The sequence below is a fragment of the Pezoporus wallicus genome, unplaced genomic scaffold (genome assembly GCF_028554395.1).
Source record: "Pezoporus wallicus isolate ANWC-B61680 ecotype Strahan unplaced genomic scaffold, APGP_CSIRO_Pwel_v1 contig_3710, whole genome shotgun sequence".
Taxonomy (NCBI): Eukaryota; Metazoa; Chordata; class Aves; order Psittaciformes; family Psittacidae; genus Pezoporus; species Pezoporus wallicus.
The window spans coordinates 3,310,864-3,333,754 of record NW_026640315.1 but is presented as its reverse complement, the minus strand read 5'-3'; the positions used below and the strand labels follow the sequence as shown (position 1 = coordinate 3,333,754).

Below are 22,891 nucleotides of genomic sequence, written 5' to 3'. Positions count from 1 at the left end.
GAAACAGGGGTATTATTCTGAATTCTTCCAAATATTTAGGGAGGAAAAAAAGGATTGTAGATTTTTCTCTCAGAAATATTCTAGAAAGTGAAGTGAAAAATAACTAATTCAAAATAGCAGGATTGTTTCACACTGACTTACTGCACAAAGTCATATGCCCAAGAGTATTAGGTAACCAAGTACAAACACTTCAGTCAGGATAGTATGATTATTAGCAAAGGCATTTGTAAAATACATTTTAATAGAACCATGCAAAAGATGCCTGATTGGTGCCATTGTATGAACAGCAAAGTGCAGAGCAGAGATTCTTGCATGAGTTTTGCACAGCAGTCTCCTTTTGAGGATTGTTGTACCCTTTTCAGAGGTAGCTGCCAGAGTTCCATCTTTATTCTGTTTTGTATCAACCAAAGGCTGACTGGCTCCTCCAGTTTTTCTTATAGCTGTAGGATACCCAATTAATTTGCAGCAGCAGCAGATGTTGTGTGCCTACAGAGATTTTTCTCTTGAACTCAGTGCAAGGTTGTTTCTCAGTTTTCCTTTTGCATTTTGCCCAATGAATAAAGCAAAGCCAGAAAACCCCAGCACAGTGGTTCTAGAAGGCGGTATGATTTGTCAGGGTTTGGTTTCAAGCTGGTTTGCATTGGCTTGAAATCTTTGTGATATTTAAACCAGTATCACATCCTGTGTACACAGGAGCAAGAGTCAGAGTTTACGTCTTAAAGAGTTTTCCAAGGAGGTCCTTAAGGCCTTTTACAGGCTTCTGGCAATTGCATTCCTGTCCACAGGTTGTTGTACTTCACGTGTTTGGTTGCAGACCTTTTCCACGTGATTTGGGAGTTAGACCTGCAGATTAAGTGAGCTACTTCAGCTTTCCAGGCTTACCTTATAGGTAGCAATTGAGTGACTTTATTATTGCAGAGAAGCTGAGGACATTCCCCAGGGCCACTGAGAAACTCCCATGTAACAGTAAGCGTGCAGTAAAGGACTAGTCTTGAAAGTATTCATGCATATTTAATGGTAAGGAAGAAAGATCCAGGTTCAGCCTTGCAGTCAGTCCAAACCTCTGACAAGAACAAGGAGTTAAGAAAAAAGGCACCAAGTTTGCAACATGTTCTTGATCAAATTTAAAACTGAGTTTCTGAAGGTGGTGAATATAGATGAGAAGCTCGTGTCTGTTGAGAATTGTGCCATAGATCCATGCATCCAAATGGAAGTTTGCCGTTATGCTTGGGTGTTTTGCTGCCCATGTCTCTGTATAGCTGTAGGATCTCTGCTTTCTTTTGGTGCTGAAACTGAGTTTGAAAGGCCCAGAATCCTTGTGTAAACCTGTAATGCCCTGGAGCTGCCTAAGTCTTAACTAAAATAGACTGTTGACAACTAGCATTTCCAACCAGTATAACCCACATGGATACAAGAGTAGGAGGCTTGAGTCAAACTGGTGTTTTGGCAAAGTCTGCAGCAGTTACAGACCAGAATGTTGTCTCGATGTTTATGAGATTTGCCATTGTGTTCTACCAAGCTTCATCCTGTTGAGTTTATATCTGGTTATTTCATGCTCTGCTTTAGCAGTTATCTATTAATATTCATTCTTAACAGTCACGATTCTGTGTGTGAAATTGTAGCCTGAATTTTTGTGTTAGTGTTGATAGGTAGTTCCTGTTGTTGTCCTGAGCGTTCACATCTCTGGTATCTTCCCTCTTAGCTCCAGGTTAGACAATGCAGTGCAAATGCTCCAGGACTTTTGGACTAAACCAAGATTTAACCCATTTTGTCAGCTAAAAGAAAGAAAGTGAAACATGAGAGAAGAAGGATGTATACAGGAGGCATTTCTCAGAAAAAGGAACTGAATAAACAACAAGGATGTATAGCAATAGGCAGAATTAACTTGCTCCATCAGGTGACAGTTGAAAGCATTTTCCATTTCGCTGCAACTGGAACAAGAAGACAGCTATGTAGGAAAAGAAGCAGACTCACTGAATAATGAAAGCTTTGCCATTCTTTAAATATTTTGTCACGTAATCACCGACATGCAAATTTCAGAGCTGCCAGGGTATGGTTTTGCCTTTCTTATTTTGCAAACCCCTATTTTTCTTCTGCGCTTCTGACACCTTCCAGTCAAGAGTTCCAAAGGAAAAGGGCTTTCTTTCCAGTTCATCTACAGAACAGTTTATCACCCTCTGATTTCTGAGTGCAAAGGATTTGCATATGTCAGCTTTAAACATGCACTTGTTTGGCAGCACAGTGAACTTTGCAAGTTGACATATAAAGTTAGCCTCAGTAAGTCAGCTGAAGGTTTGTTCCCTACTGTCCTTTCTATACCAGATTAGTGCACTGTATGTGCTTACGCTATTCTAGAAAGCAGGGAAAGACAAAAGCTATCAACATTTAAAAGGTGTGGAGCATCTGTTTTGCTTTTTGACCATGTCCCATACCTGCAGATTGATACTAGCTGAAAACTACTTTTCTTAGGGTTCAAAAATCAAATATTTCTTCGTATTTTGCATTTCCGATGAGATGAAAGGTTCAGAACTGGTGAAGAGTTACCAGGTTTGTCCCTGTTAAACCTTCAGCATTTTTTGATAAATCCCCAAAATATATGACTGTTCTGTGAATCATTTCTTGACAAGAAGCACTGCTTCAGTCAGTCTGTCTAATGAAGTTGCTGAGGAGGTTCACGTTGGGGAGTTGCTGTCAGGCAAGTGCGAAGACTTGTGGGTGACATAAAGCCGTTCTAACATACTAAGTATGGGATCTTTTTCAGGCAAGCTCTGAACAACTTTACAAATTACTCATTACCTTAAGGTGGGATGGCACTGGTGGTGTGTGCCATTATCAAGAATGAGAAATAACTAGCCCAAGATGGAATGCTCGTGTACTGTGTTCCTAAGGAAAATGGGAGGTCTTGTTTCCTCTGGGTCACCCTTTTGAGATGTTACTCTGTGATTTCACACTGTTAAGTCTTGTGTCCCTAGCAGTACATCTATATGTTTCCTAAAGTAGAAGCAATAGCTGCATGATATGTACTAAGAAGTGGTAAACTGTGGGCTGTGTGGTTCCTCTGTCTGTTGAAAACCATGGTGAAGCCTGAATTTGCATCTCTGAATTCTTCCATCTGTCATGCACTGAGGTGACCCTGTGGTGAATTAGGGCTGAAGAATGTTAAGCTGGTGTTCCAGGTGTCCATTGCCACTGGGGTCAAGGAGATAAAGTTACTCATCTTTTCATCTAATCAGGAGTTGCTCCCTGAGCATCACAGGCTGCAAGTGATCACTGTAACTCTGTATCCTCTCTGCTCGATGTTCTCTCCTTTGTTCTCTTTGTACTCTCTATAATAGGCCTCCCACTCCCTCGTTTAAATCCTTTTTGTAGGAGGTTAATTACAAAAATGTAGCTTTCCATCCTTGTTGGGTTCAAGTCATCACTTGTTCCTTTTATATATTGCTCACTGGGGATTTGGTTTTTTTTAGTAAGTTGTGGATGAATGTGCTGCCACCATTAATGAGTGTATTGAACACTTGGAGACCTGTGCACGTTCCTCTGGGACTCCACCAGTGTCCTCTTCTCCAGTGATAAAAGTCACCTGTCTGTTTATTTTACCTTTTATTATATCTTTTAAAGAATGGTTTATCCTTCTGAGGACCTTTCTGCTTATCTCATGGCAAATACGTTTCTTTTAGAATATCTGCAGAGTGACCTTGGCAAAATGGGCTTTTGATACCGAATTGGCCCATATCAGGTAGGTCTCTTGTGTCTGCACTACCCATTGGCCCCTTCAGAGACAGATTAAGAAATGACTTCTCTTCACTAGAGCTGTGTTAACATTTCCCTCTATATTTATACATCCAAGCTGTGCTATTCACACTTTTCTTTTTTCCCCTTGAGTAATAGGAATCGCCCTCATCCGCTCTTTCACAGCTTTCTGTTCAATCCATTGAATTGATGACAGCAAATAAAAAGCATATGAAAAGCAAATTAATACAACTCCTGTCCTACTGGGTGAAAGTACAGAGTTTTTACTTACTGCCAACACAATATATTGAATTAATTATGAGTGCAAAGAGACAGAATTCCAATTAGAATTACCAGCTGATACTTCTTTTTAGCATGGGTATCTGCTGCATTCAAGCACAAAACTTTGGGAGAGGATTCTCTTTTTAATACATATTGATTGAAATCATTGACTGTTTAGGGACTGCTGCTTGAGGGAACCAGGGGTAGCAATAATGCTAACAACTAGAATTTCAGGGCGTTTATTAATCTTTTTGGCAGTGGTGTACAACAGTATTTCCTATATTAGAAGTTGTTTTGCCAAGTGCTGGCTGGCAGTATGTCATGTTCCTTAGTTTCCATTTGGAGCTGAATACTCTTCTGATCATTTTATCTCTGAAAGGAATTAACATTTGCTTTATTTTAGCTACTAGCTCCTGTAGGATGCATATCATTTAAACTAATAGGGTACTGTGTTATGAGGCATGATTCTCTTGTTTATCCAGGCTTTGTTATTGCCAGTAGCAAACACTGTTCTGCTGCCGTTCCATCACCACGCTCCTAGTTCATGCCCAGTGCACACAGAATTGGCAGTCTTGAAAACAGAGATAAATTTCCATGTCCATGTTTAACTTTGATTTGCTCTTACACTTTTGCTCTAACCTCCTCCCACTGACTGTAAATCAGTAAGTGAAAAGCACACCATGTAGACTATCTGCAGCCAAGCGTTTGATATGGTTGTAATTAATTGACAGCATTCGTATAGTGTGCTGATAAGTGAGATTAGTGCCCTTTATCAAGTCCACTTGCACTCACAGTGAAGTCAGTGGGAGTTTCCCTTGTTTTGTATTAAGAATACAAAAATAGAATCCTGAGAGAACTCACTGAATGAGGAGCTGTGTGTGAAACACAAGACAAATTCTGTACGGAACTGCACTCTGCAGAATTCCATTTGCTTTAGGTAAAGTAGGAGACACTCAGTAACTTATCTGTCCGCAGGCTTGTGAGTTTTGAATTAAAGATTTACCTCAATTGTGGTGTCATCAGATTGTAATAATACATTAAACACATTTGTAATATAATTAATGGACCGAGTTAATACCAACTATGTTAAAAATGATAACGAAGACAGGTAGGTTTGTAGTAGGAAGGTACTAACTTGAAAATGAACTTTCTAAGGTAAGATCTAACATAGAAAGAAAGTAGTATTTCTGTCACCTACTGTCATGTCAAAATCTTGTGGCCTTGGAAAACCAAACAAGTCACTGCAGAACATGCTCTGACATATTGCATCTTTCACCCTTACACAGGAGGTGTATCTCTCAGGTATAATGGTCAGAAGGAAGCAGGATCAGGAAAACCAAGAGCACATAATGAAATGGTGATGGCAGCATAATAGCTGCCCAGCATTTGAACAGCGCATTAAATTTGCATTAAGAAGACATACTTTTAGGTTACACATATTTATATTTAGTTCCTGGAATGCCAAAGAGCTCCCTGTTACTATTTGTATAACACAATGCCAGAAAAAAATCACACCTAGTTTCATGATTCAAGCAAGTGCTCTTTGTCTTCCCCTCCCACCGAGTACTACAAGTCATTTTTCATGACATTCACGTTTGTGTGTTCTTTAACTCTCTTCTATCAGAGGCCCCATTATGTTTGAAAATTCAAACAGTAGGGACTGTTATCGAGATTGTGGAACATAGGATTTGAGAAATGGCATACAATACGGCACAGGTTGAAGCAGATTTTTGTCTGGTCAATAGACTTCTAGGAGAGATGAGCCTTGCTTGGTAAACACTAATATATTTTTCTGGCACTTACTACTTTGCTGCCTCACCTTCTTTATCAAGTGAGTTAATAGTAAAAAACATGGCCTCTGTTCTTCATTCAGCTTGGGCGATTCCATTGTCTTCTGTGGATATAAAAATCTTAAAACCTCTCCTTTTCAGGAGAAAACCTCTTTTCCTCATCAGAAAATGAAAGCCTCCCATGACACAAAGGCAGGAATCCCAGCAGGCTCTGCTATGCTCCGCATTCAAATAGGAATGACATCAATAGATGTTGGGACCTTTTTGGTTTGCTGGTCATGCTGTCCTGCAGTGGCCGTAGTCCTGAGACTGGTGGCCCATGGAAGCCTTCACTGTCAGTGATGGGGAAATATGCAAATATAATAATCTTATGAATCATCTTTTATAAGGTGTTACTGTAGTCTGAGACTGAATTACAAGCCACCAAACATGCAAATCACGTTTGTGTGAGTGACAGAGTGAGGGTGTCCCTGTGTTTAAGTAGGGCATTACTCAAAATAGTTCTATTCCAGCTTTCCATGGGAAAGTACTTTCTGTTCAGCAAGATGTTTTCTTTCTCTACCTAGTCATCAAAACCACCATCAATCCCATTTCCAGTGAGGCAAGCCTCTGTGGAATGTGACATTTGTTAGTTCCCTTACCTGATAAGAGCTGTATACCTGGATTTGTACAGAATGCAGTTCCTTTTTTTTTTCCTTAATGTATTTTTCATGCTTGAAAAAGGGCTTGTTCAGGAGAACTTTCCCTAAAAATTTATTTTCTGGCTCGATGCAGGAAAGGCAAATTCAATCTTTCTGTTGTTTTCAAGCACCTTAATGCAGAGGAGGAGATAGGAGTGGGTTTGTTGGAGTCGTGAAATAGAGCATGTGGTTGGAAATAATTCAAAGGTAACCTCCTGCAGTATTTCTGCATCTGTTGGAAAAAAAGAACATGATTATAGCACACAACCCTCAGGTGAAATTGCAGAATTTACATACTACAAGACTAGAATCTACTGTGCAGGTTATGATCGTGCCACCAGTTTAGTGAATGGGTTTGGTGGGATTAACAATGTAAAATTAAAGTCTATATTGGCTGTAAACTTCTTATTCAATGCTCCTGGATCCTCAGGCTTGATCTTCTTTTTTCTGCATGCATGGGATTTGCACAGGCATCAAGAATTTCATACTAATATATAAATCTGTCAGTTGACTTGGTCATATAACAAACAAGAACCCAGTGAACAAAGAATAAAACTCCCCCTCCATCCTCCCCAGTATCCAGAAGTGTAATTACATCACAGATACATCATTGCATATTTGGGTATAGGAAGAAGCTTTAAGATGTTACAGAACACAGAAAATAATGTGTCGTTTTTATATTGCTTTAAATGGCTTCAGTTTGTCCTGTAGAAAGAAATGTTCTCATTATTCATTTTTTGCATTTTCTATGAGTTTAAACAGTTATGATGATGCTCCAATTTAGTTTGAAGTACTAAAGGGGATGTATTAATTGCAAGTGTTAGTACCATTGTCTGTGCCCTTCTGAACATCAAATTCGTGGTTTGAGTTAATGGAGGTTAAAAGGAATTTTAAGTGCTGCTTTAATGAGGACAGACACTGACATCTTTTGATACCTTGTATCTCATTTAAGTCCTATGCCTATCTGATATACTATTATAGTGGTGCCCGCTAGTGCTTCCGTAATTATGGGCCTGTCAGCATTTCCATTACAAACCCCTATATTACAGCCAAAAATATCACTCCAGGATGAAGTTTGTACAAAGCCTTTCAGCCTCCAACGAAGAAGCTTTCAAAATTAATTTGGCTGCTTCTCCAATTTAAAACATGAAGTTTTGCTGTTGCTTACTCTACTCTGTATTGATGTCTTGTGGGGGGTTTTGCTGTTGCTTACTCTGCTCTCAATTAATGTCTTCTTTAGAGAAAGAAACCAAAATACTGCTGTTTGTTTCCTATAGCGCGAATATAACACATCCAAAAGATAAGAATTGAAATCTGAATGCTTTTATTGAACCACAAATGAGAAAAAAGGGGCAGCAAAAGCAGGAAGAAGGAAAAAGCACCTCTGCGAGCTGCCACCCTGTTTCAGTGTTCATAGGCAACCTGTCTACAAGGATTTCAGTAGCCTGTGTCTTTTATCATAGATTCCAGAACAGTAATCAAATCATAATTTCATTTTTTATCACCATAGACTGGTTTAATAATTATCATTTAAGGGTTCAAGGACAAGCACTTAGAAAATAGGAGGTGCCAAAATTAACATTACCCATGCAGTTTTGCTTTTTGGATCTATTTTCCATGAAGCTGGTTCCTGGCAAGGCTGGGCAATGCTCAAGTCGACACCATTGTCTCATTATAGAATTCTATTGTCTTTTTCAGTGATTTACTACCCATCTCTGAAGTTGGAATCACTCTCTCATAGGTTTGAGTGCTGATTATCATTTAAGTGTCTGAATGTTTTACCAAACATTAATCAATTTATTTTCATTACACTTTCATAAAATGAACAGATTTTCTAATTTTACAGATGATGAACATCTGCATTGAGACTTTGAGTTGAAAATATTAGCTTATTTTGAACATTTAACACTTGGAAACTGATTTTTCAAGTGGAATTATATAGCCCATTCAAAACACAGTTCTCATTTACTTTAGCTATCTGGTAAATAGTTAGCATTTGTTTGAACCAGATCTGTGTCACATGGGGTACCTAGATGGTGAGGAACAAGGGGTAACAATTGCTTGTGAAGAATTTGGGTTTAAGCAATTTGCCTTACCTAGATTTCTTAATTTCTGTCATTTCTCATCCTTATGCATCACAACTGGGAGCTGTTGTGCTGGTGATGCCCAGAGGACACGTGCTGATGTGGATTCTTCAGTTCATATGACCTTGAGCTGGCACAGTTCTCCTTTCCCAGTCTGTTTTTCAGCTCTTCAGCAAATGAAGCAGAAGCCCTATGTAAAATCATCTACATTAGTATGCAGCGACTTCAAAGAGGAAGGAGAAGTGGTACATGATTATTTAATTGTGCCATGATGTTTATGTACACAAGGGCACCAATATCCAGTAAGCCATCCATCACTGTTCCCGTAAGTTGGTAAGATTTCCTTAAGCATAGCTTTTGTTTGTAATTATTTAGGGGCTTTTAAAACATTCTGAGGAAAAGAAAAGCTTGGCTACATAGAATGGTTTGGGTTGGAAGGGACCTTTAAAGGTCATCTAATGCAATCCCCCTGCAAGGAGCAGGGGCACCATGTGATACGGGATCATATGGCCTAATGTGAGTGCCCATCTGTATTATCAGTATTAGAACCTTGAGATGCACTGCACAGACTTCTGCCCTTGAGGTAATGGAGTAGTAGATAAAATAATCATTTTAAAGGTACATAATAGCATATGATAGAAGAGAATAAGCAATAGGGAAAAAAAGTGTGATAACATACAAGGAAAATATGTATCCTATATATAGTAGGATCTGTGAGAGGCTTGAGAGTGTGCAAGAAAAAACCTGTGTTTTGATAATTCTCCTGGAAAGCTCTAACGAGCTTCTGTTGAGAATATGGACTGTATTTGCAAAAGCTTGAATTTGAAGGTTTATATTTAGCCAAGGGGCTAAATATGAGTAGATTTTCATGAGAATAGCAGAAGTATTTATGCAAAGACTACATGTCTGCTGAGTTTCAAGTCCTTTTTCTAGCCCACTCAAGGCATGAGAGCTTTCCAAAGGAAAAAAATTACAGCACTTATTTCCAGTACAATAAATATTATGTTTAATTTAATAATTACTATTATTCTTACACATTCCAGAGCCATTCTGATTGTGGCTTTCTTCAGCCTGAAGTAGATGCATGCAGCTAAAATTTAGCAGAGTTGTTACCAACAAGAGAACAATCTCTTCTAATGGAAGTTGTCAGCAAGCTTAATGATAGGTAATCTGTTACTTTCTGTGCTTATGCTTTAGGTATAAATCTCTTCAGTGTGAATGGTTCGTTTTCATATTACCATTGCTGGTGGCATAAACTTTAAATACAGTTCTGTTAACAGGAAAACACTGCTACTTATTTACACAGTTTACTGCCCATGTCAATTGTAAAATAAATAGTTGATGGTAACATGAACTTGTGTTTTACTTAACTGGCAACGACCTGCTACAGTATCAACATCGTTGATAGCAATATAAACAGTAGAGCTGGTAAATACACAACACATTCACTAACCTGCTTCACTGGAGTTATTGTCAGGGCAATACTAAGTGAAACTGCCAGCTGCTTACGGTATTTTAGGCCAGATTCATAAATACAGTGACCATCTTCAAGTCAAATTCGGATGAGTAGGAGATGAGAGTAGTTATCTGGCTTCAGTTACAAACTCATTTATCCTTCATTCAAAACAATACTAATACAACAAAAGTCAAAGTTACCAAAAATTAAGAAGGAGCTAAGAATGCAGGCACACTTGGGAGTGCAGTATTGCAGTCAGTTATCTACACCTGCAAGTGTGAGGCTGCAATCTAGCCATGGTAGTACAGAGCAGGTGAGCCAAACAAATCAGCCCATGCTGAGCTTGCACTGCAGTAAATGTCTGTATTTTTATTATTATCAATACTGTTTCATAGATTATTTGCTCCCCCTTAAATCTCATCTTCTTTAAACACCATCCTCATATAACCTTCTAAAAACACATCTCATCTTTCATTTCAAGAAAATCTAAAGTTGTTCCACTTCTTTGAGCTTCTCACTAGTTATTTCTACAGATCTTTAAGCTGACGGTGTTATCTGAGAGATTTCAGATTAATTTCTTCTATGTTTTAGTGTATTTCTGAAAGGATAAAATACTGCCTTTTGCTCATGGTTTTGTATTCTTGAGTGGGAATTGCAGTTCTAGGAGTTTCCATGAGCTTGATGTGACGACTAGAAAACAATTTTGAAGCCAATATCCAATGGCAACCTGAGAATTTGTTTAATGTCACTTTTCCTTGTCATTGGAAAGGGAAATGTCAGTCAGATGGCTTCAGTGAAACATTTGATCTGCGGTTGAGTGGAGAGGCAAGCGTGTCTCTGCAAGCTTCCCTTTGGGACTGCTTGCGTTGCTAGGCTTGTAAAAGTGCATATTGTGCTTTGTTGTTGCCCTCAATGCATGTCTTCACGGAGATGAAATAGAAATACCGCAGTGGCGTCTTCCAGTTAATCACGTGGCAAGTATCCTCTAACGTAGAAAACTGTTTCTCATCACTCTGACTTCACAACCACCTCAGCTGCAAAGATAAAAGCATCCATTTTGTGAAGGCTGATGGTTTTGTGATACAAATCTCACCAATAGATAGAAAGAGGAAGAAAATAATGTAAAAATGGAATGGCAGAAGAGCACAGTATTTCAGCTGGGCTTGATTACCTTCAATAGTAAGTGGAAAACCAGTGCTGGTTTTATGCTCCTGATGTAATGAAATTACTGAATTATCCTTTCATGCCTACAGGTCCAAAAAAAAAAAAAAGGAAACAAGTAAACTTGATCCTTCATAGGTATTTATTCATATGAAGGAATCTTTAGTCATTCCTGGGGAAGTCAGTTGTCAGGTAGTTGGGGTTGTCAGGTCTTTGTTGCAGAGTGAAGGACTAGAATAACAGTATCAGCAGCAAGCCTCAAGTTCAAACCTTGTGGCTGCAGAAGAGTGTGCTCTGTCTCTGGTGTTTAAGGCAGTATAGCCAGGTAATACAGGAAAAGCTAGCAAAGACAAACCCAAGGCTGAAACTCTGGCTTTCATTTCCTCCCTTCCACATATTATGATCAAGTTCTGCAATACCAATCTATTTGTTCTCAGCATCCTCTGAGATGTAAAAGAGCAGCTCTGACCCTTCACTGAATTAAATTGAATTAAACACTCTGCCCTTTTGGAAGGCTTATTTGGTTGTCAGACCTCAGCTTTTGTCTTCTGTTGATGGTTATTATGTGTTTATGTGCTAGAAATTATTGAAGGACTAAGAAAATAAAGCAATAATCAGTCACGCTTCCCGGCCTCTGTAGCATTGATATCACTGAGTGCCATGGGAAAATGACATGAAAACACCATATTGTCATCCAGCAGCTTTGAGTGCAGTCTTGCGTCTTTCCTTAAGTGAACTTAACTTTGCTTTGCAACAGTAAGTCCTCTTTTGTGTTTAGGCCTCACTTTAAGCTTCTTAGATTTTTTTAAATAGTATTTACTGGTTTTGGCAATTGAAATTTAAAGAAACAAGTTGCAATCAGAAAGTTTGGTTTGATTTTTTTCCCCCCCCTTTTTGGCATTAAACATGATTTTTAAGATCAGTGCACTACCTGCTCTTTTATTGTAACACCATGGGTGTTTTTTCTTTATTAAGTAATTTAATGTATGTCTCTTGGTTTCTTTTTTGGTGTGAGTTCTTTGGACATCCAGATTATATCAGGTAGAGCTATTGAGCTATTCAGGATCATAAGTGAATGGGCACATGACAGTTTTAGTGGAGTCAACTAGAGGATACACTTCCAGTATACAAACCCATAACTGCTTGTGTGCATGCACACATCCCACTGGAAGTGCCAGATTTCTTCCCACATATTGCCCTACTTGTCAGCATTTGTGCTCACAGCAAGACAACCATTTGGCTCCAACAGAAGTAACACTGCAAGCTTCCCACAGAGCCAAACTGATAGCTGGCTCTCAGTGACAGTTGTGACCAATTAAGACAGCAAATTTCTCATTACCATCCTTTCAAAGAGGAGAATTTTAGACACTAATTTCCTTGGGTTTAACTACTTGTATACAGCCTGGATAGAGGAAAAGATTCAAGAAGTCCTGGGTAGCCTGGTAGTCTGCAGTGGCAGGGACTGGCTTTGATAATCCAGCATTGGGAAGCACGTATATCAGATCCTAATGAGAAAGATGAAACTAAAGAATATGCCTGCTCTGCTGTGTAGCTTTAATTTATCTGTCTGAGGTGCTGGATGGCAGTTCAGCCATGGCAGTGAGGAATTCACAGCCTGCCCAGATGGTTATCTGCTTCTCAGGAGAATTGTGCAGTCCACGCTGAGCACAGGGCAAAACAACAACAGCAGAAAAAGAGAAATAGAGAATTTAGGTTTCAGAGTTGGGTAATTAACCATGAACATTCCTTGTATGTATTCATTCCATGCAGTGAATGCGAGAGAGGGAGGAATGGGGTATTACAAAGATTAACGAGTATTGGAAAGTGGATCCTGCAATAAGAATTTGCCAGGAGCTCTCATCAAAACTATCCTCTGGCCTGTCTAAAATATTCCTAGACAGGCTCCAGACCCCAGGTCCTGCTTAATTCCATATTTCCTTGTTTTGGGAACACTTTGTAGGTGCTGTGACATCCCCTCCCCCTCTTCCTGCTGCAAAGGTTTTCAAACAGGGAAGAGATTCACATTAAAACAGCCTGAGAAGCTGAGCACTAGAGCACTTAAGTGTGTTAGGAAATGCTTCAGCATGCGTTTGCTCAGCCTTTGAGTTATAGAATGAAGCACTGAGTATTCACATGCAGGTTTAGCATTATCTGCTTAAGAAAACTGGTAGTTCATAAAGTTTTTAGGGTAAAAAATGCTTTACTAAAAATGTTTCACTGTCACACACCTGTAGAAATAAAGAACATCTTAAAGTAGTATAAAAGTGACATTTGCACTTAGAAGTAATGCTGTTGTATACTGTTAGGAATGTTTGACTGAACCACATCCATTTAAAGGTATGCTAGACTACAGTTTGATTACTGACTGGCCTGGGAGACCAGTTTGTAGTGAGATTCATTCATGTTTTAATCTTTTCTTCCATCTTTTCCCTTAATTATACCTTTCTGTGTTTCCCGAGGAATAATTCACAGCCACATAACGTATGTCAAAGTGTTCTATAAACTCATCTGAATACTTTATTTCTGTGAGAAGTAGGAAGTTCATCAAATGAGGAGATGATGAACTAGGGGAAGCTATGTCTGCGTGCAACCACTGTGTTCTTGCTATCTGTTCTTGCTGCATGCTATAAAAAGAGTATTAGACAAAGAGCTTTCATTGGGTTGCCATTGTGGCAACCACTTCCTCCCTCTGAGCCTGAACCAATGACTTGGTGAGAGTTTGTTTGGGTAGTAGAAGGCCGTGGGGTAGCAGGAAAGGAAGCAATGACATCTTTTAACTGTATTTTTAGACTATGGTGAGAGGGGTTGGTTTTGTTTAGCTCTTGTAGGAGGGGGAAGGTTTGGTTTGGGGTTTTGGGTGCTTTTTGTTATTGGGGTCTACAGCAGAATGCTCCAGATTAATCCTCCATCTTTTGTACAAAACCATCTTTTTCTAAGTCTTATGCATTTGAGCTCTGTGTTTTCCACTTTAAACATGTGTCTATACCAGCAGCTTACAGCCTTGCTGTAACCTTACAGTACTTGCCCAAACTGTAATCACGTGAGTATCTCAGAGCACTCTGCTGTAATTTGAAGGCCTGGGGGCAGAAAACCAGGTCCTCTATAGAGAGATTTTATCTATTTATACATTCTGTTGTTATGGTTTTCAGCTTTATTCCCTGGTGCTACTGTACACCATGAACTCTTATACCCAAAGGACTGGTTCCAAATGACGCAGCTGGCTCTAACTAATGAGGAAGTGGTTAACTTGGGAGTAGCAAGTGCAGAAAAGCTGTTTGTTCGCTTACGTTCAAAGCTGTCTGGAGTCAACAGGAGTCTTTCCACTGAACTCAACAGGATCTGTTCCAGCTGAAGTGGCCTTTTAGAAACTTCCCTGTTGCAGAAGGTTTGAACACCAGAGAACATTCTTTGCAGTAAAAAGATATTCCCACTTGCAAGTACTGAGAAACTGTTTTCTCTGTTACTTGTGGTATACAGGCTGCTTCAGAAGGGTGCTCAGGCCAGCACAGAACCAGGAGCTGCTCATTTGTTTGCTGTTGCTAATGTCAATGGCTGCAATTGCTGGTATCCAGCAGAGGTAGAGCAGCAATATCTATCCTACAAGTTTTTTAGTTCCCTGGTATATTGTCAAGGCTCCATTTGTAGCGTTGGATTCTATTACAGGCTGCATATCTTCATTGATAGATTGCCAGCTATGGCTTACAGCTCCTGTGCAAAAAGATTGTAGGCAGAATATAGGTATTTATTTGCAGTATAAGCCCAAGAAATTCTGTTCCATTTACCCCAAGCATCATCACTTTAACTCTGTTAGTATGTGTAACTTTCTTAGGGAAAGGTGATTACCTCCCTGTGTGTATGCTGGAATGATGTATTTTTGACTGTGTGAAGGTTTGAGGGATTGTGTCTGGGTCCTCATAAATATTTAAGTTTCTAATGAAATTGTTAAGTTGGTTTGCAGTCCTTCAATTTACTGGATTCCTCAGAATAATGATGTTGTGTTATATATCGTGTGTTCTGGCAGACAAGATGCATTGCTTTGATATCGGCTTTAAAGTTTTCACTGGCATTTTGCAGATAAAACAGTTAAAAGTGGACATGAACATTACTGCATTTGAGATTTCAGTAGCTGGATTTTTTAAATCCATGCGCTATAAAGACACAACATATTGTAAAAGGTCTTATTTCTCTAATCTTTGTAAGTACCATGAACCTGTGTAATTCTGTTGCGTTAGTTAAAATCTGCAGCTTTGCTGTAATTTTCTGTATCTCCCGTGTACTGTTTCCAAGTTCAGTTCCAGAGGAGGTGCTGGTAGTGTTTTGTTATGTCCACATCTTTCCTGCCAGGATTTGTTTGGGATCTGACCCTGGTCAGTAAAACCAGACAAGCACTGGTAGAATGCTTAATGCTGTGACACCATCTGTCAAAAACATCTGGACACCACATAGCTTTGCGTTTCTGGGTTATGATAAACTTGAATTAAGCATATAGAGTCCTTGGCAGGAATTCCTTGCCTTCATCCTCCTTTTATTCTTCATGTGGTATTGAAAGAATGTCTGATCTGGAGGCTTTGGAGTCTGTCAGTCAGGAATGTGCTTCTTCCTGGAAGTTGTGCTTATACTTACGTAAGAGCTTCCGTTCTCTGTTGTGCTGGAAAGCAGGAATTCTGCTCATCTGTGTATTGTAAAAGTATTTGTACCTTCACGGGGGAGAAGTTTTAAATGGAAGGCTCTGTATTCTCTGATTAGCCCAGGCACAGACATTAGATGGCACATCTTGTCCCGAGCATCCTCCCTTTGCTGGCATGTGCACTCACAGATGTCACAGTCGCATTGCGTTCTGCAGCAAACTTCAAGTTTCTTGCCCGGGAGTTTATTTGGCTGCAGTTTTGTTTTTCCATAAACCAATAGCAAGCAGACAGATTTCTACCCTAAATGTACTTGCTGCATTATATTATGCAAAAAAAGAAAAAGGCATCAGTGCAAAAGGAGTAAGTTGCTACAGTAGTGGCTTATTTCAGCATGTTTGGGGGGGGGTTTGTCACTTGCAGACTTAGAGGGTAGGTTCTTAACTTCAAAATGTTTGTTCTAATGAACTAAAATGGGAACAATATATCTTCTTTTGGTATTAGCTCTGAGATTTCAGAGTGTTTTATAAATCTGGGGATGGGGAGGAAAGTATGTCTTCATTTCCTTCTTATATAACTCAAGCCTTGCTCTCATGTACTTCTTTTCATCAGATGACTTCGGATAACCATAATATCTTCATCACCCTGATCTCTAGGTTAGGCACAGAGATGTAGGAGTGACCTCAGCTATTTGCAGACACAGGGTTGTGTTTAACATTATTTTTATCTTCAGGATGCAGGCATAAAGCAATCGTGTTGTAAAATCGAATTGAGGTCAGTTTTATTTTAGAAGATCAGAAAGTAAGATGAAGCATTTGTGATAACAACATGAAATGTTCTGGACTGTGAATATATTTTTGCTCCCCTGGAAGTAGCAAACAATTTCACTTCTGGCTAAGGTATCAGAAGGCAGGTTGGGTTTGTCTCATTCAGCTTGTAAACAGTAAGTTCTAAATTCTCATACTTAAGTTTTCTCATTGTAGGTTGTGTACCCTAAGAAAGTTCTTTTTTTCATATCTATAAGCAGAGTTCTACTGCCTAAAATGCATCATAAGGAACTTGCTTGCCAAAAAATGTAATTGCAGGATTATTCCCCTCTGTGATTCTGGCAAAGTTTATGGAATTCTTTGTAGTCTCTTTGGTGCTTCTAAACTCAAAGTTGACGGGCACAATTTTTTTCTGAAAGCATCATATTCTCTGCACTGGAAAGCTGATGGTTTTGCTATGGGAGAGATTATTCCAAGTCACAAAATGAGTAATTACTGAAGAAGAGTAATTAGAGAGAAGAAGCCTGAGGGGAAAGAAGTTCTAGTTAAACATTAAGCAAATGCCATAAGCCATGCAAAGAGAGAGAAATGATTTATGAAGGTATGAGTAGATGCACACGTGCTTGGTCTGTTTATGGTTAGAGATAACCCAAACTCCCAAGTCCATTTCTGCACTTGTTTGAATGGGTCAGAGGATATTTGCAACTCTGAATACTCCCAGCTTAAACCGAGCTGAATTAAAAGAAATAATTTAAACATCATTTAAGCATGCAGATATTTAAGCATCCTGCACTTGAGAGGAGTTAACCTTTATGTTCAAACTCTGCTTTGAGGCTCAAGCTCTGTGATGTATCGCATGGTCAGGCTCTCCACAGCACTTCCTTTCTCTAGCCCACAGAAATGTGTTTAATGTATATGCGCACTAGATTCTTCTCTGATTTTCCAAAAAAAAATCTTATTTATTTTAATAGAAAGCCACATCAGAGTTTTTGCTCTTTCACAAGCTTCTCCACCACCGTCACTAATCCATGGAGAATGTCACTGCGAGTGAACAGATTCACGTGTCACCCTCTGTATAGAGTAGGTGCACGTGACTACAATCTCATGAATGAATAGTGGCTAATAAATAAAATATGCTTTGGTGTTGACTTAGGAAAACTATCAATAGTATTTGATAGATATCAGTCCAGTTTTGCACTGTAAGGCTAAGTAAATTGTGCCTGAGAAGCAATAAGCTTTAGATAAGGCATGAAGTGTTTGTGGCTTAACCAAAGGCAGGTGCTTGTAAGTAGGGAACAGTAGATGAGAAGTGTTTCAGGATGTATTACTGACAGACTGTAAGTGGTCAATCCACACAGTAAGTCCCTTTTAGCTGTTCTTTCTGGTTTTGTGAACAGAGGGCATTTTAGCCTCATGAAAATGTATATGCATCCTTTGTAGGAAATCCATGTATCTTCATAAATCTGAATAATAGAATATTGCTGGTATTTCTGTAGGAAGCACACAGTGTAAACGGTTGAAAAATGTAACCAGCTGACTCACTGTAAAATATTGTTAATAAAAACTGATTCTTCAGAATTGTATGAGCTTGTAAACAGCTGGCTTTTTTCAATAGCACAGCTGGGGTGGAAACATGAAATTACTGCCGTTGGAGCAGGACATGAGCTATATTTGGCAAAGCATTTGCATGAAAGCTGAAAACGTGCAACTTAATTTTCATTTATTTTAATTTTCATTGCACACCTATTAGCCACAGATCTGGACCTGCTCCTCTTGATTTCAGTATCACTCCTGCACGTTGCAAGCCATTATGTGCCAGGAAGCTGTACATTTATAGAGAAGACCATGCTGCTTTAGCTGAAAATGCTAGAGGAGGATACTGTCTTTCTGAACGTGCAGTGTGTTGTTGCTGAGCTGTCACTCACAGGGATTGAAGCAGATGAAGTATCTGAAGGATGTAATTTCTTCCTTGAAAAGGCAAAGCAAACGTGAAAGCAGGAAGACTTGCACTTCACAGCATGCGAGCTGTTCCTGCCGCAACTGTTTGTTTGTGAGGCTACAAAAGCATGTTCCCATGGGTGTGGGCAATGCTGAAGAGGACTGCTGATGCAAGTCAGCAGATGTGTAGTGCATTGTGAACCACGGGTGCAGGCAGGAATTAATGAAAAGAAAACTTTCAAGCCAAACCCTAAACTTTAACTAGTCAGACTCTTTACTAGGGTAAAGTGACATTACACCACTAAATGACTTGCATGATTTTCTAGGGCCTCAAATCACAGCAGTGCACCATACTTCCATGCAGATTTTAGGACCTAGATGTTTATAGTTGCTACTACAGTATTCCTGGTTAAGTTTTCTATAGACCTTGTTAATCTGGCTGGCTTTTAAATGAAATTACTTTAAACCATTTGTTGTCTGCTCGCTCAGAAAGTGGTGTTGCCTTCCTGACAGCTCGTTCTGTGCTTTCCCATCCTAGCTTTAATTTAGTCTAAGGCCTACTAGGCAGGCAAATTACTACACAGGCAAGGTCAGCTCCCTCATTTGTGCTGTGCTGAAGCAATGGAAATCTTGTAACAGGGACAGCATTTTGCCAGAAATTAAATCTTTACTATTTATTTGGCATAGGAGGTTTTACACAGATCACTGTCCTGAGCAGTAATGGCATAAATCCCATAAAATCATCTGTAGACAAAATAACCCTTTGAAATACTTCACTTTAATTCTCTTGCATCTATTATTTATCCTGCTGTCTTGGTTTCTCATACGGCTTCTCTCTCCTCTGCACATTTTTCTCACTGCTGGGTTTTCTGCATTCCCTTGCTCAATTCAGATTGTTCCTACAACTGGTTTTCAAGAGCAACTACACCTTTAAGAGGTTTAAACTCAAAGATAAAATCACACTTGGAACTGTGTAACTGTGACACCTCACTAATAATCTGTAATTAGATAAAGTCAGTCATGTAGATTTTGGGTGTTATTCCTTCTTGTAACGTGTCAATTCTATTGTTTCAGAAGGTTGATTGATCTTTTGTGTGCGTCAAAATAGATCTGCAGTTGAAGACAATAACTTAGAAGGCTACCCTTGCTTCTGGAGCTGCTGTATTTTGTGCCTCAGGAACAACCATTTTAACATAACAGTTCATAAATCTACTTTGCATTTCAGATGTTTCTACATGGCAAAGAGCACGCAGTGCAGAGGTGCCTGGTTTGCTCTAAGCAGCTTGGAAACTAGAAGTCAAACAATGTGTTAGTGTAGACTGCACGCTGCTAGTCAGGCAGGCTAAAGGAGGTTTAATAGCAGTTCAGTGGTAGTTGGGTATCTCCACAAGGCACTACACTGGAGCAGAACATCCCTTCTGCATCCTCTGTTTATATTCATGCTTTCCTTGCAGATTTTCCCATCACTCAAACCCAGCAGTACTCTTTCACATGACCCTAGCCCACATTGTAGTTATTTTACCAGGAAAATCACTGTTTTAGAAATATAAACTGCTGCCTTCCCACTGGTGAATTGTGCTACATAAGCTTGAATTTACAGTGAGTTTATTTTCCTCCTGCACATGGTTATCCAGGCAAAGAGAATGATCATTTGAATAGCAGAAAGGTTTCTAACTCTGCAATGATTACAAGTCTGACTAATTTCCCTCCATAGCCATGTCCTACAGTAGAACCTTGAGGTGGTGGTTAATAGGAGACACTTCTATTGCTTACAAAGTAATAGTTCTGAAAGCCAAGTCCATCTGAAACAAAAGCGAAAGACAAAAACCTGATTCAATACAAATCCACCAATACATGAAACATCAGCTGCCACCCCATTGTACACTCCTGGATGCTAGTTAAAACCAACCTAGGAATGTTAATAACAAGGAAAACTGATCACCTTGTCAGAACCTTGAGCTTGTCATGGAAAAGATATTATTGCATTACTCGTAATAGCTGTGAGTCATCCTTTGCCCAAGTGAGGGGATCAGAGGCACAATCCTGGTGCTCTACCAGCCATGCTGCGAGTGCCCAAAGGTGAGGGGTCTGCCTCAACCTCCTGATGAACATGAGGATGTGTGAGGCTTCCCCATTTCAGAATAACAATAATAGGATGAAGGATTTATAGTCAGTGAGTGCGATAAGAAAAACCACATCTGTATAATTACTGTTTAGAACTTCAAAAACATTACCGGTGTGTCTTGTGGTAAAAGCACTGAACTGGAATCACTAGATTGAGGCTAAATTCCCTATTCTGTCACAAACACGTTTTTTAAGGTTGAGGTATTGATTTCTGTTTTGATTAACCAAATATAAAGTAAGATTAATGCTTTCTTTGCCTGTCTTCAATATCTAACTGTAAACTTCTATTTATGGCAATGTGGGGTTTAGGTCTTCCTTAAGACCTTAAAATAATGCTCTCTAACAGAGTCCTCCAAAGACCATGACTTGAAAACAAATCAGAAGCGTATCAGTCAGTTTGAAGATTGTTTCTATTAATGAGACAGCATTCCCTAAATCGGAATTCCTTAATCAAATTGCTACTGTGTTGCCGTAATCAATGTCCTTGGATTCAGTGTAGCTAGACAGATGCAACTGATGATGAAGTCGATTCATTAGATTTTCTTGCTAGAAGTAAATCTTTACTAAATGGAGGTCAGTGACAGAGCACCTATTGCCATCAGCAGAGACAGGATTTTGCTCTTTATATCTTCCTCTGTGAAGGAGCACATTTGTGCATAAGCACAGATCTGTTTCACTTTAGCTGGTGATGGTTTTCTTCTTTTTTCCTGTTTTACCTTTGCAGTTTTCTGAGGTCAGGACTAGAAGCCACTGACATGTTTAAGCATGAATCACTGTGTGAGATTTATTTTCCATTGTCAAAATGCAGTGTGCTGAACAGTCATTACCTTGAATAGGTATAAACCACATCTGGCATCTTCTGGACTCCAGCTTCTAACTGCAGGGAGGGATCTCACTACTGACTTAGGAGAGTAAATTGCAGAAATTGAAATGGCAGCACCATCCCTGATGGTTTAGTTTAGTTATAGAAAAGTAAATGTAGATGAAAAGGTGCAACAGTTCTTTTGAATGTGAGAATTGACATATAAGATGAAGCCAACAAGAAATCTGTTACATTTTCTGTGAGCATTCAGGTAAGAACATCAAGGAATGGTATAAAAATTTCAGGTCATGAATAGCTTTGGAGTAATTTCTCCTTTGAGAGAACGTTACTGTTACATTCCACATAAAGTTGCAAAGGTTGTACTCCAAGACTAGCATTAGATTAAAAACTCAGCAATAATCAGTCAGGCTGAAAAATATTCAGACATGTCTCTACAAAGATTTCTTGTGCAGCTTCTGCTGAAGATTATGGGAGTTCTACAAATAAGGGGTGTGCAGGGTGGACTCCCTGTTATTTTCTTTTCCGTTTTTTCCCCTCCTATGTCAAGAACACTAAAAAAGTGCCTCTGGTCTCATTTATAATTTTAAACAAAATCAGGTTGTCCATCATTATGCTGTTGCAAACATAAACCTCGGGGTTTGTATGAATAAACCCCCACTAGGCAAACACCATCTGCCTGTTGAAGGAAGAGAGAAGTCAGCACTGAGACAATGTCTACTCATTAGGAGTTGAGAAGCATCAAGTCTGCTAGGTAGCAATGTCTTCAGAACTCCACATGCAGTGCAGTTGTCTATTGAAGTGCTTCCTTTGATATTAAGGTCATTTCCCCATACTAAATTGAAGTGGTTTTAAACAAAGAGCTTTTCTCCAGAGCCAAATTCAGATCAGGTGCCACTGCATGAAATTTTACTGATTTCCTTGAAACAGTATCTTACAGCTAAGAACGCAGGAATTCAGATTGTAATAGAGCAACATAAGTAAAAGTGGCATGTCAGCTCATCCTTACAGGAATAACGAGTAGTGTTTACTGCTGTAAAGTGTTATTTTTCCACACTATTGATAGGAACTTAGAAAAATCTGTGACTTTCTTCCCCAGGCATTTAAATTTCAGGAATTTCTGAAAGATAGATTAAAATTTCATGAAGCAGATAAAACCAAATGACCAGCACCCAAGAGAGCTGAGTTAGCTGCTTTAAAGGACATGTAAAAGTATGTCTCTTTTGCAAAAAGAACTGCTTTCAAGCAGACAGTGCAGTCATTTCACTGGTTATGAAAGGTGGGTATTTCCACTTGACTGGTGTTGGATCTGTCATTGGAAAGTCATTGCCTAGGGAGGGGTGGGCAGCAGTAGATTCCTACAGAAGAGCTGTCCAGCGCTAGTGGTGGTACCTTCTGTTTTCCCCAGCATCTTCCAAGTGAGAAGCACCACGCT

General features: G+C 39.3%; 1 protein-coding gene and 1 long non-coding RNA gene across 2 annotated transcripts in view; one reads left to right on the top strand and one right to left on the bottom strand.

The window, feature by feature from the left end:
• The window catches only part of PITPNC1 (phosphatidylinositol transfer protein cytoplasmic 1), a 77,217-nt gene that overhangs the window by 12,106 nt on the left and 42,220 nt on the right, over positions 1 to 22,891 (top strand). The gene's annotated exons all lie outside the window — the stretch shown is intronic.
• Positions 20,201 to 22,891, bottom strand: part of LOC130604148 (uncharacterized) — a 47,781-nt gene continuing 45,090 nt past the window's right edge. The window contains exon 4 of the long non-coding RNA XR_008973381.1: positions 20,201 to 20,314. This is a non-coding gene — a long non-coding RNA (uncharacterized LOC130604148). The remainder of the gene's footprint in view (positions 20,315 to 22,891) is intronic.